At 41.7% G+C, this 13,937-nt stretch overlaps 1 protein-coding gene across 8 annotated transcripts in view; it reads right to left on the reverse strand.

Annotated features, from left to right (window-relative positions):
* LOC117409499 (FYN-binding protein 1-like) overlaps positions 1–13,937 on the reverse strand; it is a 105,462-nt gene that overhangs the window by 51,237 nt on the left and 40,288 nt on the right. The window contains exon 1 of one of the 8 annotated variants that reach the window (XM_058995842.1): positions 3,159–3,253. The exons of 6 other annotated variants lie outside the window; for them this stretch is intronic. The gene's annotated coding sequence lies outside the window, so the exon portion shown is untranslated. Of the gene's footprint in view, positions 1–2,856; positions 3,123–3,158; positions 3,254–13,937 lie in introns of those variants that run through there. One more of the 8 variants, XM_058995831.1, reaches the window with a different exon arrangement.

The raw sequence follows: 13,937 nt of genomic DNA on the forward strand, positions 1-13,937 counted from the left end.
TCGAGGGTGAGTGCGTCGAGGCGCCAAGCGCCGAGCGTTGAGCGCCGAAGCGTCGAGCGTCGAGCACCGAGCGTCGAGCACCGAGCACCAAGCGTTGATGGAACGTGCACCGAGCGTCGAGCGCCGAAGCGTCGAGCGTCGAGCACTGAGCCCCAAGTGCAGAAGCACTAAGCACCAAGCGCAGAAGCGCTGCACAAAGCGCCGAAGCGCTGCACCAAGCGCACAAGCGCTGACACCAAAAGCGCCGGAGCGCGAGCGCCGAAGCGCGAGTACCGAGCGTGGAACGCTAGCACAGACGCCTAAGCGTCAGCTGACCCGCCAAGCGGAGACGCTAAGTGCTGGTATAGTGTCTGATGCTGTGCAATACCTACCTGAAAGGTGCTGGGGATTTTGCACGTTGGTGGTTGTCTTCCTCTGTATAGTGAAGGGAAAATCTTTTTTTTTTTTTTTTTTTATGTGGACGCTGCAGAAGGAAAGGGAGTGTAGTGCAATACCACGTGGCGGAAACGCGCCGCGGGGGGGGGGGGGGGGGGGACACTGCAGAGCAGACTACCCGCACACACACACGGTTTAGCCTAAGCTAGACCGAGGATGCAAATGCGCGTGGCCAAGGCCAACGCAACACGCGTCCGACACACAATGTACAATATATACAAATATATATATACACAATAAATATAATATATATAAAATATATATATATACAAAAAACCCACACAATAATAATAAAAGGAACAGAGGAAAGACGGGGAGACCACGAAGAACGCGATGCCGAAGCAAAGCGAAAAGGAATATATAATGTTAAACAAAATATAATCCTAAATAATAATACAAATACACAATAATAAACAATAATAACTCCGGAGAGTATAACTGAAATAAACTCGGAGAAGGGGATAAACCAGCTTCTCAAGCCTAAGCTTAGTGAGTACAATCAGTTAAATAGCTCTAAGTCCTACCGCTACTGATGCTGAAGGCAAAAGAGGAAGTGACTCTCCGCGCGCTGCGTATAGTAAGCTCCCAGGGGGGCGGGCTTACACGGCAGCTTGCGCGGAGGCCTATCGGCAGCTTTGACATAAAGCTCAGCCAATCCCTACTGCCTGACGGCAATGTCCCATACCTTGATGGTTATTTTCGACTTGAAAGGGAACCCTTCAACGGCAAGACCATGCTTGTGAAGGCATTGCCCAGCTGAGGCCATTTAGAGGCAGGAGTCGCCGTGAGGATGCCAGGACTCTGGAAGCCCTGAAGTAGGTTAGTTTAGGGGAGGTTGATCCCAAATAGTGCATAGAGAGGGTTTCTGTAGTGTAGTAGATTCCTATTAGTAAGACTTGCGCTCACCTTGTGTGACAAACTTTTATTTTTAGCTTTGTTTTGTTTTGTTTTCTTTACTAAATCTGCAGCTACGATTATCATTGTTGGTACTCTAGCATCATGGCCTGTGTTTATTAAATCAAACTTTTATTTTTAGTTTTCTTTATTAAATCTGCATCCAGGATTACCATTGTTGGTACTCTAGCATCATGCCCTGTGTTTATTAAATCAAACTTTTATTTTTAGCTTTGTTTTGTTTCGCTTTCTTTATTAAAATCTGCATCTAGGATTACCATTGTTGGTACTCTAGCTTCATGGCCTGTGTTTATTAATCTTTGTGGCGTGTCCACACCCAGTGCTCTGTGTCTGCCTCTGTATTATTCAGTGACGACCCACACACATAACACATCCCTGTTACACCAAGACTTTAAAAAATGTACTTACCTCTTATTAGCATAACATTTTTACAACATAGGACACATTGTTTAGCAGTCTTTATTTTCATGATGACTCCACTTAAGCCCCATTATTTATACTTACTGTGTTAACAGGACCAGACCTAACACCAGACACAGTATATTTCTATGTGTAGCACAGAACAGGCTAAGGTGGGAACCTTTAACTTTTAACACATTGTGGCAAAAAATTGACTTTACCTTGAGTCAAAGTTAAAATAAAGCTTCATAAACAAGTGCATCCTGGGCGCATAATACAACAGACTACCAATAGCTATATACTAAAGAAGACAAGGATTTCATAAAGCATGGTGGAGTGTTATTAAGATATTAAGAAAGTAAGAAAGATTATTGAGAAGGTTCGGGCTCGTATAATGGAGGCTACTGCAAATGAAAGAGGAAGATCAGAGCTATGAGCCACATAAGAACAGCTGTTAAATGCGATTTGTTTTTTAAGGTGGAGCTGTTCTGTTTATTGTAGTCATCACCAAACAGTTTGCTGTGGGCAGGGAGGTATTGTAAATACATTTAATCACAGGTACAATACAATTGGTCTGCCCTCTAAAATACATATTTAGCATAACTTTAACCTTAACCTCTGTTAAAAAAAAAAAAAAAAAAAAAATCTTATGAAGACTCTATGGCCACACTGTATAAGTAAAGCGAGATGCATCTACAATACTTAAAAAAAATTTTTTTATCAAATGTAATGGCTCAAAATAGGCTAAAACATGCATGTTTTATTGGACAATGTTTATCAGGCAAGCAAGCAGAATCCTTCACTACACATTTCACTTTCAGTTTGAGATATAAATTATAATATATACCTATTATTATTATTATTATTATTATTATTATTATTATTATTATTATTATTATTATTATATTATTGTACAGTATTATAAAAAATACTGACAACCCATTCCCTTACAACTATTGTGTAACAATACTGTTTTCCCTCTCTATTTTATTTGCTGAAAGATAACTCTTTCTTTTGGCCTCTACCTTTTGATACCTTGTGTTATCTGTTACAGTATTTGTTTAACTATCATCACCCTTTTCCCACTCGTCTTCTTAGTTGACTTACCTTGCCTTTTCTGCTGTCTTGCTTGCTGCTCTGCCAGCTATGCTCCTCCAAGCCTCTACTGCCTGCATTCGTCTACTCTACCCTTTCACAGATACTGTACTCCTGCAGGAAACAAAGCCCTCGCCTGATGCTAGCTGTTAAAGTGTTGCTTAACACTGTAATCAAAGCTCATATTTTAAATGCTGTATTATAATAATTATGAATAAATTACTAATCAAAACCCCACTGGTGCTTCTCATCTTACTGTAAGATACACATTTCTAAAACAATATTACCCATAAAAAACATAATTCTGTACTTACTATTGAAATAATTGCAGATTCAGCCAAATGATAAATGTTTTTTCCTCATTTATATCTATAAAGGGAAGTGCTTGCAACTTCAGCACACAGGATATAGTTACACATAGTTCTGGTAAAGAAATACAGGAAGTATCAGAAGGAGGAATTTGCACCTACTGTGAAAGTGTTATAGGGACTGTATATATGTATGCGGATTGCTCTCCATTAACAATAAAACCTCAATGGAAATGTAATAATAATATCTTTATATAGCGCCTTTCATAGTGGACCATCATCACAAAAGCCCTTTACAGAGGTAGGCTGTGAACGGTACATTATGTGCAGTCACTTACAATAGGACATTGATTTAACATCTCATCCGCAGGATGGAGCACAATGAGGTTAAGTGACTTGCTCAGGGTCACACAGTGAGTCAGTCAGTGGCAGAGGTGAGATTTGAACTGATGACCTTCTGGTTACAAGCCCTGGACTTTAACCACTGGACCAGAATCTGTTCCAGTCAGTGGTGGTTATAAGCAAGTTTGACTGTAAAGCAATTGCATTGTCATTAAAAGTGTTTATTTTGTATAAAAAGGGCCAGGAATGTTTTGCTTATTAATGTTCCAGCTCTTAAACATGAGGCACATTTCTATGTCTTTCTAGATCTCTATCACAAACCAATAGGGATACGATAACAGAATTAGTACCTGAGTGAAAATTAATGATCCTTTGCTTGTATCACAGGCGCTAATAGCAAACAGAGTGCATTTCCGAGAATAGCCTGTGCTGCAGCCTGCCATAACCAACTTACTAACATACTGTAACTATATGTATGCTGGGATAAAGGCCACTTTCTCCAATTGCTGTGCTGTCAATAGTTTATTTTGTCAAGTTATTGTCAATAGACCTTTAAGTAGTTGTTGCAAGCCTCCTAAACCAGTGGTCGGCAATTAAACTTGATTGCTGGCAAATTGACCTGTGGGCCACCCCACACCCCACCGTCTGCCGATGCAGAAAAAATAATTGCAGTGTGGCACAAGCATACCAGCTTGTCAAGAAAAAAAAAAAAAAACTAGTCAAGCTGGTTTAAGCCGGAGTCTATGTTAGAAAAGGTTTAAGGGCTGCTGTTTAGATGATTCAAATTGAAACCAATAGATGGGTGTTAGGGCAGGACGTTTTAAAAATGTAAACCTTGCTCACAACCAGTGTACAAGTTTCTCTCATCAGCAATGTGCATAAAGTCTATAAAGTACACTCAGAAAATAGTAGGTATAAAAAAAGCAAAAACTGGTAGTAGGGCCTCAGTTTGGCACACAAATGTTTACTTCAACTACATACTTCTCACTTCTAAAAAGATCAACTTCCTGTGTGATTTCAGAGGTTAAACAAATGGTGCTGAATTTGTGTTCATTAACCCATGAAACAAAATCCCTTAATATAACAGTGCAATTCCACCAAAATGTACTATTCCCTAATCTACCCTTCTTATTTGAATTCCTTACAGGTGTGTGGCATTTTTGATACTGTGCTAACATGTTTAAGGACATACCAGAATCATACCATTAATGAAAATCACAATTTAAGTCTCCATCACTTTCTCTGATATACAGCCTATACATTCATAATGGTAATCAGTAGATATTTCATTCAGGACATTTTCTTTTTGAGATGAAACATATTTTAGAAAAAGAACACAATGGGGAAGTTTCCATGAAAAAAGAAAAATAAGTCTCACCTCTATTTTAGTAGTACCTTTCACGTAGTGTGGGTCTCCATGTAGTTTTCTTTTACCCAGAGAAATTCTCCTTCCAAATGCAAATAACCTAATTAATATTAAAATACGGAGGGTATATTTAAATATTTCTGTCTCAGTTCCAGTTTTGATCTTATATATTGATATCGTACAGCTGTCTTCAACTGGGTTGACTGCATATATATTTATTATAAACCTATTATACACGTATATACAGTATATAATGGTATACAAGTTTTGCTACAGAACCATAGCTTCCAGCAATTCTGATCATTTTGTCTAACAAATGGTGCTAAAATACCATCTAATGATATAAAAATGATTGTCAAAATGTACTTTTTTAAAATATTGGTAGTAAATCTATAATAGACTTCCCAACTTGTCTGCATTTTCCACTATATAATCTTATTCTCATAATACTACTACTACTACTACTACTACTACTAATAGTAACCTGAATCTGAATCGCAGGGAGAGTGCAAGGCTCTCGCCAGTTGATTGTGGTTATATATATATATTGTAGCATTGCATGAAAATAAAAGCAGGCTCACACACAGGCAGTTTTCTGACCTTGAATCCATTAATACAGAGCAAAAATGGATACCACTGTCAGCCGTGGTCCACGCCAAAATAATAAAATAAACTAATTACGTAAATCTACCGTTACCCTGTTACTCTATTCACTCTGTCTAATCTTTTTTTGTCTCTGCTCTCATCTCTGCTCCAACATGCAACAGCTAATCCCAGTACTGGCTAATGTCCTGGGGCTGGACGTATGTCCAGGATTGGTGGACCCGGACAGGCGTACATCTGTGCACCTCCCCCCTCTCCCCTGCTAGTTAGTGGCATGGAACTGCAAGAATAAGAAAAATTACAGAAACACATAACAAACAGAACAGACAATAAGTCGTACCACAGCTCCCCCGTCAGAGCCCCTCGTTTCAAGGGGGCTGACAAAGTCCCAAAAACTACCCCAAGATTCGGCGCTGTCGTCGGGGCCTTGAGAACGACGGTGGCTCTGGGCTCCCAGCAGCCGCTGCTGACGTACTCAGCCCTGAGAGAACTGGAGGCCTCCTGGTAGGGGGAAATCAGGGGTGAAAGGAGGTGCAAGAGGGGACGGGACTGCCAGGCCAAAAGGGGGGGCAGAAGCTGCTGGGTCCGGGTTGTGCCGGGTCCATCCTCTGTAGGGGGCCTGCCGGTCTTTGTGAAGGGCCACCCGTCATCCTCTGGGAGGTAGTTGGACCCTGTCGATCACCTTGTTGATCCACTCCAGGACTCGGCAAGGCCCAAGCCAGTGGCTGCGAGTTTGGGGCGAATTGCAAACCGAGCTGAAACAACCCCTCCAGCAGGCCGTGGACCACCATCTCAGCTTCTTCATCGGGCAGAGGCATGCTTCAGGCCACTTTGTCAAATACTCCATGGCCACTAGAATGAACCTGATCCCCCTGTCTGACCACGGGAATGGCTCCAGGATATTGAGCCAACCCTCTCCATGGGCCCGCTGACAGTAAACTGCTCCAGTCCTCTCCCTGGCCCCTCAACTCCCTCTCTTGTGCATACTGCAGGGCCGGCGGGACAGGGTGTCCGGGTTGGCATGGCGAGCTCCAGCCCAGTGCTGGATGGTGAAGTTGAAGGGCTGGAGCTGCTCGATCCAGCGCCGACCTGTCCCTCAGTTCTCTAAAGGTCAGGAGCCACTGGAGGGGCCGCATGGTCCACCCTCACGGTGAAGAGGAGCCCGCAGAGGTTAGTGGCGGAAGTGACTAACCATCATGACCACCGCCAGTTGCTCCCGCCTAATCATACAGTAGCACCGCTCCGCTGGGACAGGACAGTGCAAATCCCCTCACTGCTGGTGTAGGTGTACAGGGCCTCCTGGAGGGCATCAAAGGAAGCCTGTCACTCCTTAGTCCAGGCGAAGGATTCCCTCTTCCATAGGAGCTGGTGTAGCTGAGAGGCGATGCTGGTGAACCCCCGTATTAAGCTCTGGTAATAGGAGGCAAGGGCCAGAAACCCTTGCAGCTGTCTCTGGTCGGTGGGCGTGGGCCACTCCCTCACTGCTGTCACCTTAGGAGGTTCTGTTTTGATCCCCTCTCCTCCAACTCTCTGGCCCAGAAAAGTGACCTCCTCTAGCTGCATAAACCGGCACTTCTCGGGGTGGAGCTTTAGCCCAGCTGCAACAAGTACGCATTCCAGCACTCTCCTGAGGGCGTCCAGGGTAGACTGGAGGGAGGTTCCATGCACCAGGTCATCCAGGTAGACCAGACACTTGTGGAGTGGGACATCGGCCAGGACTTTCTCCATGAACCGCTCAAAGGTGGCAGGAGCATTGCAGAGCATGAATGGTATGACCTGGATCTGCCAGAGTCCCCTGCCGGACGAAAACGTCCGATCCTCGTGGCGCCCATTTCCAGCCAACTCACGACCCTCAGCTCAGCGACTAGCTCCTCCAGCCTCTCCCGGAACTCGTCCCCTCTCAGCGGGGGTGAAACTGCCATCTCTGTCCGCTCCTGCTTCACCTTCTGAGGCATACACTCCATGTTCCTGCTTCTGACACCAGTGTAGCGTTGCGTGAAAATAAAAGCAGGCTCACACACAGGCAGTTTTCTGGTTTATTAACACTGTCAGCCGTGGTCCATGCCAAAATGATAAAATGAACTAATTATGTAAATTTACCATTACCCTATTACTCTGTTCACTCTAATCTTTTTTTGGCTCCGCTCTCGTCTCTGCTCCAACTACTACTCCCCCGCGCCCTACATGTGCCCGCCCCTTTAATAATCCCGCCCCCTGCCATTGTCCACAAACCCTGGGCATGCAATAGCTAACCCCAGCCCTGGCTAATATCTCAGGGTTGGACCCGGACAGGCGGACATCATATATATATATATATTAGGGATGTAAATCTACGTTTAATTGACTACACATTTAAACCCATTGCTAATCCGGTCATTTAACCGTTTAAACGGCCATACATTTAATGTTTCACTCATTTCATATTTTTATATTTTACTTCCAATATTTCAACCTCGATTTGTTATTCAAAGCGTGTACCATATAGACCCACTTAAAGACAAACAATGGTAAACATAAAAGCATAAAGGAGGACTGTAAGTTAGCACTAAAATGTAATCTATTTTAATAGCATAAAAAAACATTCATAATCGATTTTACAATGTACCATTTCTCCAGAAGCTCCATAAAAAGTGTGTGTATCCAACATTGAAAAAACATTAAAAAACAACTCTATTTAAATTAAACTTAAAACACAGTGACAAGATTACATTTTTAGTTTCATTTACTTATATATTGTTGACAGAAAACAAAACATGTCCAGAACCAAAAACCTTTATTTTTTTTTCATTAAAAATCAAAGCCGTTGGGCTCCCGAGTGACGCATCCAGAAAAGGTGCTCCACGTGGAGTGCAGGATGCGCTCTATAGTCTGGACGTCACGAGTTCGAATCCAGGCTATTCCTTTGCCGACCGATGACAGGAGGTTCCAGGGGGCGGCGTTCAATTGGCCGAGCACCGCCCGGGGGAGGGAAGGTTAGGTCGGCCAGGGTGTCCTCAGCTCACCGCGCACCAGTGACCCCTGTAGTCTGGCCGGGCGCCTGCGGGCTTGCCTGTAAACTGCCCAAGAGCTGCATTGTCCTCCGACGCTGTAGCTCTTGCGTGGCTGCATGGTGAGTCCACAGTGTGAAAAAAAGCGGTCGGATGACGGCACACGCTTCGTCCTACCGAGTCAGCGCAGGGGTGGTAGCAGTGAGCTGAGCCTAAAAATAATTGGCCATTTCCAAATTGGGGTGAAAATAATAAAAATAATTGGCAACGACTAAATTTATATAAAAAAAAAATCAAAGCCATTGTCTGATACAATACTAGTTCTCAGTGTCCCTCCCTTTCACAACGGCGCTTGCGCATTCACGTGAAAAAATAAAGACTTCATTTCCCAGCGTCACTCTCTTTCACGGCTTCTCAGTTCAGTTACAAATTGCAAATCACCCTATTATTCAAATAACCACACTACCTGGTTTAAAATCACATACACACACTCCTCCCTAAATTGAAACACCAACTAATAATGATACCTAAATAGTTAATTAAAAAATTAGTAGGAGCAGGACCAATTACCTATCTTGCCTCAGACACTGGTTACCTGTAGACTCCCACAGCTAGACTCGCTTGAATAATTAAAAGCTGTTCTGTAATTGCAGATGTCCTGTTGAACACACACAATAAAATATGGACAAATAAAAAGGGGTAAGCATTCTGTAACAGACGTTTTATTTGCCTTTCTTTTTATAAATAAATAAATAGTAGCTACATGTTTTTCTTTTCCAATGTGTTACAGTGTTTTACTGTGGCGTGAATGGAGCTGTGAGGTGCCTTCATCACACAGGCTATTCACTTTACTGAAATAATGTACAGTACTAAGACTAGGGCCCTATGGAATTCGTGTTATTTTGTTCTGATTCCCATTTTATTTTATTTTTTTCTGATTTCTGTTTTTACTGTTTCAAAAAAATGTAATTAGGTTAATTTAAAATGAACCTATGCACACCGTAGGCAAGATGAACAACACAAAACCGTAAACCTACAGGCTTTTACTTTTTCCATTTGGTTTGCGTTGATGTTAAGCCCTGTATTTGTCTTTTTGAACAAATTCATGGAACCAAGTTTTTTTTTTTCTTTTTCATGTTTTTGTTCTTTTAAAACAAACCTTCCTCAAGGTTTAAGAGATTTTACTTCAACAGTAGGTGGACGGTCAAGCCTGGTGCTGTCAGCAATAATAAAGCCACTTTATTATTAATAAAGCCACTCCAGAGTGGCGCATTCGGTAAAGGCGCTCCGCGTGAAGTGCAGGATGTGCCCTTTAGCCTGGACATCGCCGATCATGGAAGGGAGCTCCCAGGGGGGCGGCGCACAATTGGCCAAGCGTCACCCCGAGGGGGAGGGTTTAGGTCTGCCAGGGTGTCCTCAGCTCACCGTGCACCAGCGACCCCTGTAGTTTGGCCGGGCGCCTGCGGGCTTGCCTTGTCCTCCAACGCTGTAGCTCTTGGGTGGCTGCATGGTGAGTCTGCAGTGTGTAAAAAAGCAGTCCGCTGACAGCACACGCTTCAGAGGACAGCGTGTGCTCGTCTTTGCTGCTCCCGAGTCCGTGCAGAGGTGGTAGCGGTGAGCTGAGCCTAAAAATAATTGGCCGTTCCAAATTGGGAGAAAATTATAAAAATAATTGGCAACGACTAAATAAAAAAAAAAAAGCCACTCGTAACAAATTTACAGCTATACTAATTTAATACATTTGGAGGTACAAATGTGAATTGTTTTGTCCTTGGTAGGTAACCAAGATAGATGCTACTTAAGGCTAGTGTACAGTGTATTGCACCGTGTAGCTAAGGGACAGAAAAGTCTAACTTAAAGCAATCGGCTATCCGATCACCAAACACGAAGATAACAAAAGTGTAAAAGGATGAAAAAAAAATCTGTGCTTTGCAAAGGGCTTTGTTATTTATTTATTTATTTATGTGTTGCAAATGGCTGCATTTATTTATCTATTTTTAGTAGCGTCAGTATTTTTTATAACCTATCTTATAAAATAACCAAACTATAAAGCCCTATAATTTCAAATGGCAAACAATTTGAAAGGTTGAATAAAGGGTGTCACATAAATAAATAAAAAAAAATACCAAATAGAGGTCTCTAAACCCTTCGTGCTCATGTCATGGCTACTTCCAGCAGATCTCAGATAATAAAGGATTGCTTGGTACAGCTTTTACTATAATAGAAAGTTGTGTCACAAACTGTAAGCTGAAGTTTTGAAACCATAAGTTACAGCTTCCGGACATGTTTCCATGCAAAAAAGCCTTAGTTTTTGGTCAATTGTACGGCTTTTAAGCGTGAGAAGGTGATTTACCCAGCCTTTAAATTTGTACAATGTTTTACTACGTCACATAAATCATGACAGTGGAGAGAGTATCGGCTTTCAAAGCTGGGTGGAAAAACAGCCATTGAGTAATATGTCCTTATTAATGTGCCTAATACATTATTGCAAGTTTATTATGTGTGTGACAAGACAAGTGGAGTTCCCCTCAAACTGAAACAGAGAATTAGACCTAGTTTCCACTAGGAATAATTTCCATGCTTAAGGCGTGTTCCTCTAACAGAATTCTGCTCCCTTCTCTCATATCCAATCCAGAGGCTGCTGTAAAAACTTTATCCAGCAGAGAGCAGTGTGATTCAAGATTAGAAAGAAGAGAAACCCCCTAAAACAAGAAGTACAGTACAATAATAGAACACTTGCTGATATTTTTGTGGTGCTTTCAAAAAAGTGTGGTCTTTCTTTTTTTCATGTGTGCTTAATTCAAAAGTCTCAGTTAACATACTGCTCAAGTGCAAAATTCTTACTATTAATTTTAACATTGTAAAACCTTTGAAGGTTTTAAGATGGAGAAGAAACATTAATATATATATATATATATATATATATATATATATATATATATATATATATATATATATATATATATATATATTGTAATATAGCGGGTTGTGAGAGACGGCAGGGAGGGGGTTAAAACCTCCCTGCAAAAGAAAAAACATGTGAGAATGCACCTTTTGGTTAATTGTTTGTTTAATTGTTTAATTGTTTTATTATTAATTATCATCCGCACCTGTGCTATTAGGGAATTAGACTCAGGTGCGGGGGTTTAAAAGGAGAGCAGGCAGTCTGCTCGGGGCTGCTAAGGAGAAGGAGGCAGAAGGGAGTGCTCTGCTTCCTGGCAGTCATGAGGTAAAAAGGTATAGTGCAAACCTGTGTGGTTAAGTTTTGGGACAGGGAAACGGCTTAGCTGTCCTGTGGTAGTTAGGTTCCTGCGTGTGTAGTTAGTGCTTGGAAGGAGCTAGGTGTTTATTTTGATTGTTTTGTTTTGTGTTTATTAAAAAAATAGCGCGTCAGCGCTGAAAAAATCCACTTCTGTGTTCTGGGTCGTATTTTTAAAGGGGCAATGAACTCAAGTGAGTGCAATCCTTTTACAATTATATATATATATATATATATATATATATATATATATATTCTCCCATTCTGTAAAGAGCACATTTATACTGTAACGCTAATTGTATTCTTACTTGACTATGTCTGCGCATGTGAAATGTTTTGGTCAGATATCCTTTCCTTGTAACCATCCCCTTTAGTGGAGTTTCTAAGTAATTTTCATTCTCTTGCCATTGGCAAATATCTTATAATCCATTAAGACACTGTCACGGTGTGAGTGGTGTGGGAAGTAGTGAATGTCCAAACAATAGATATATTTTAAACAGTCCAAATGGTAGGAGGGGTTTAAAATGGTGGGTTGCAGTCCCAAAACAAACAGGTTCCCAAATAATAAAAAAATAAATCCAATCCAGTGGGGGGAAGTGCAGGAGCTCCAGGTGAAAGTACTGGCTCCTTGGCTACCGCTCTGTGTCGCTCTGCCAATACAAAAACAAAACCACAAACAGCGCTCCGTCTGTCTTACGTTTCATTGTAAGGGTCTGTACTCACATAGCTGCATCCCCTTTGTACTGCCAAACTCCTCCCTGTGATCAGCATGGCGCCACGCTCTATCCAATCGCTAGGCACAGCTGATCACACTAGAGCTGTTCAGCAATCTTACAGCTATGCCCTTTCACCTAGATGGATGACTTCTGTCTCTGTCCTACTATCGAGTCGGCCCATCCCTGTGAAGGCGTACCACCACTCTTGCTTAGTGCCCTTCCAGCCCTACTCGCCCTTACTTGCAGGGATTCTCCTGTTTTTTGGACACCCGGGACAGATTTTCTACCGTATTCTGCTCAAAACTCTACTGTTAAACCCCTTTGTCAGCAAACCTTTAATTTCTGCAAAAGGCATGTACGGTATGTGGTTACTGCAATCCCCATCTGTACGTTGTAGGGTTTAGGACCACAGGGAGCCCTGTGGCAGGCCTGCAGTCAGTAGTTGACCATCTATGATGGCTGCGCGTGCGATAAGCCCTCGTCCAGTAAAAAAATAAAAATAAAATGGTTATTTTTCTGCTTGGTAGTCCTTTTTAAAAGCAATTGGAAGTAATAAAGTAGAATAGTTGTATGCCTTTGTCTTATGTAGGTATTCACTTCAATTTAAGTCGTCCTGGATAAGGGCACTGTATTGTATGCTGCAAAAATATTACAATAAGGTTTGTTTCAATCAGTCTTATGTTTAGTTTTTGTCCAGCCCTTAGTGGACTTCGATTCTGTAACTCTGCTGTAGATCACAAATAAGATGTCCCTGTATTTAAATGAATCATTTAAATGGGATTGCAAAGTAACCAGGAAGAAGAAATATAAACACAAATTATAATTCAAGGAGATAAGAAAGGGCAATGAGTGCATTATGGTGACAAACTGTCTCCGCGGACCAAGTTGTGTTCAATGCCCAAGAGCAGTAAATGGACGAATTGAAATGATACCGATGTGTACTGATGGAATTTATCAAATCTAATGTCCAAGGGAAAGCAGTCAAAGCACAAATGATGAGTTTCAAATTACAGTACAAAAGTATATTTGTGGGCAAGACTATGTTATTTCATGAGCTACATATAACAGATTTCTCAAGTGCTATGTTCTGAAAACCATTGTATTGGATTTTCTTTAAAAACCTCACAATGTTACATTTGCTAGGAAATTGGGACTATCCCAACCATATAGGGACTGTTGGCAAGTATGCAACCAAGTGGTTTGTTAAATAAGTTTTATGTTTGTGCTTTAATTGTTTTACAGCATGAAGAACACAGCAGGTATGGAGTGAATTAACTGTCAAAAATACTTGTGTGTGTAAAAAACAATGTGTACCTGTAAAATACAGAACTCTAGCGAGTTCTTTTACTGGATGCGCCACTCGGGAGCCCCTCCGGAAGCTATTCTGTAACCATATTGAAAATCAGAACCTGAGATGGCTTCTAAGTGCGATAAGATTAAAATAATTACCAAAAAACAATGGGCTGAACTTTACCCAAGAAATCGTGGCTCCTTCACCTCTTGGTGAACAGT

Source organism: Acipenser ruthenus, chromosome 2 (assembly GCF_902713425.1).
Source record: "Acipenser ruthenus chromosome 2, fAciRut3.2 maternal haplotype, whole genome shotgun sequence".
In the NCBI taxonomy this organism is placed as follows: Eukaryota; Metazoa; Chordata; class Actinopteri; order Acipenseriformes; family Acipenseridae; genus Acipenser; species Acipenser ruthenus.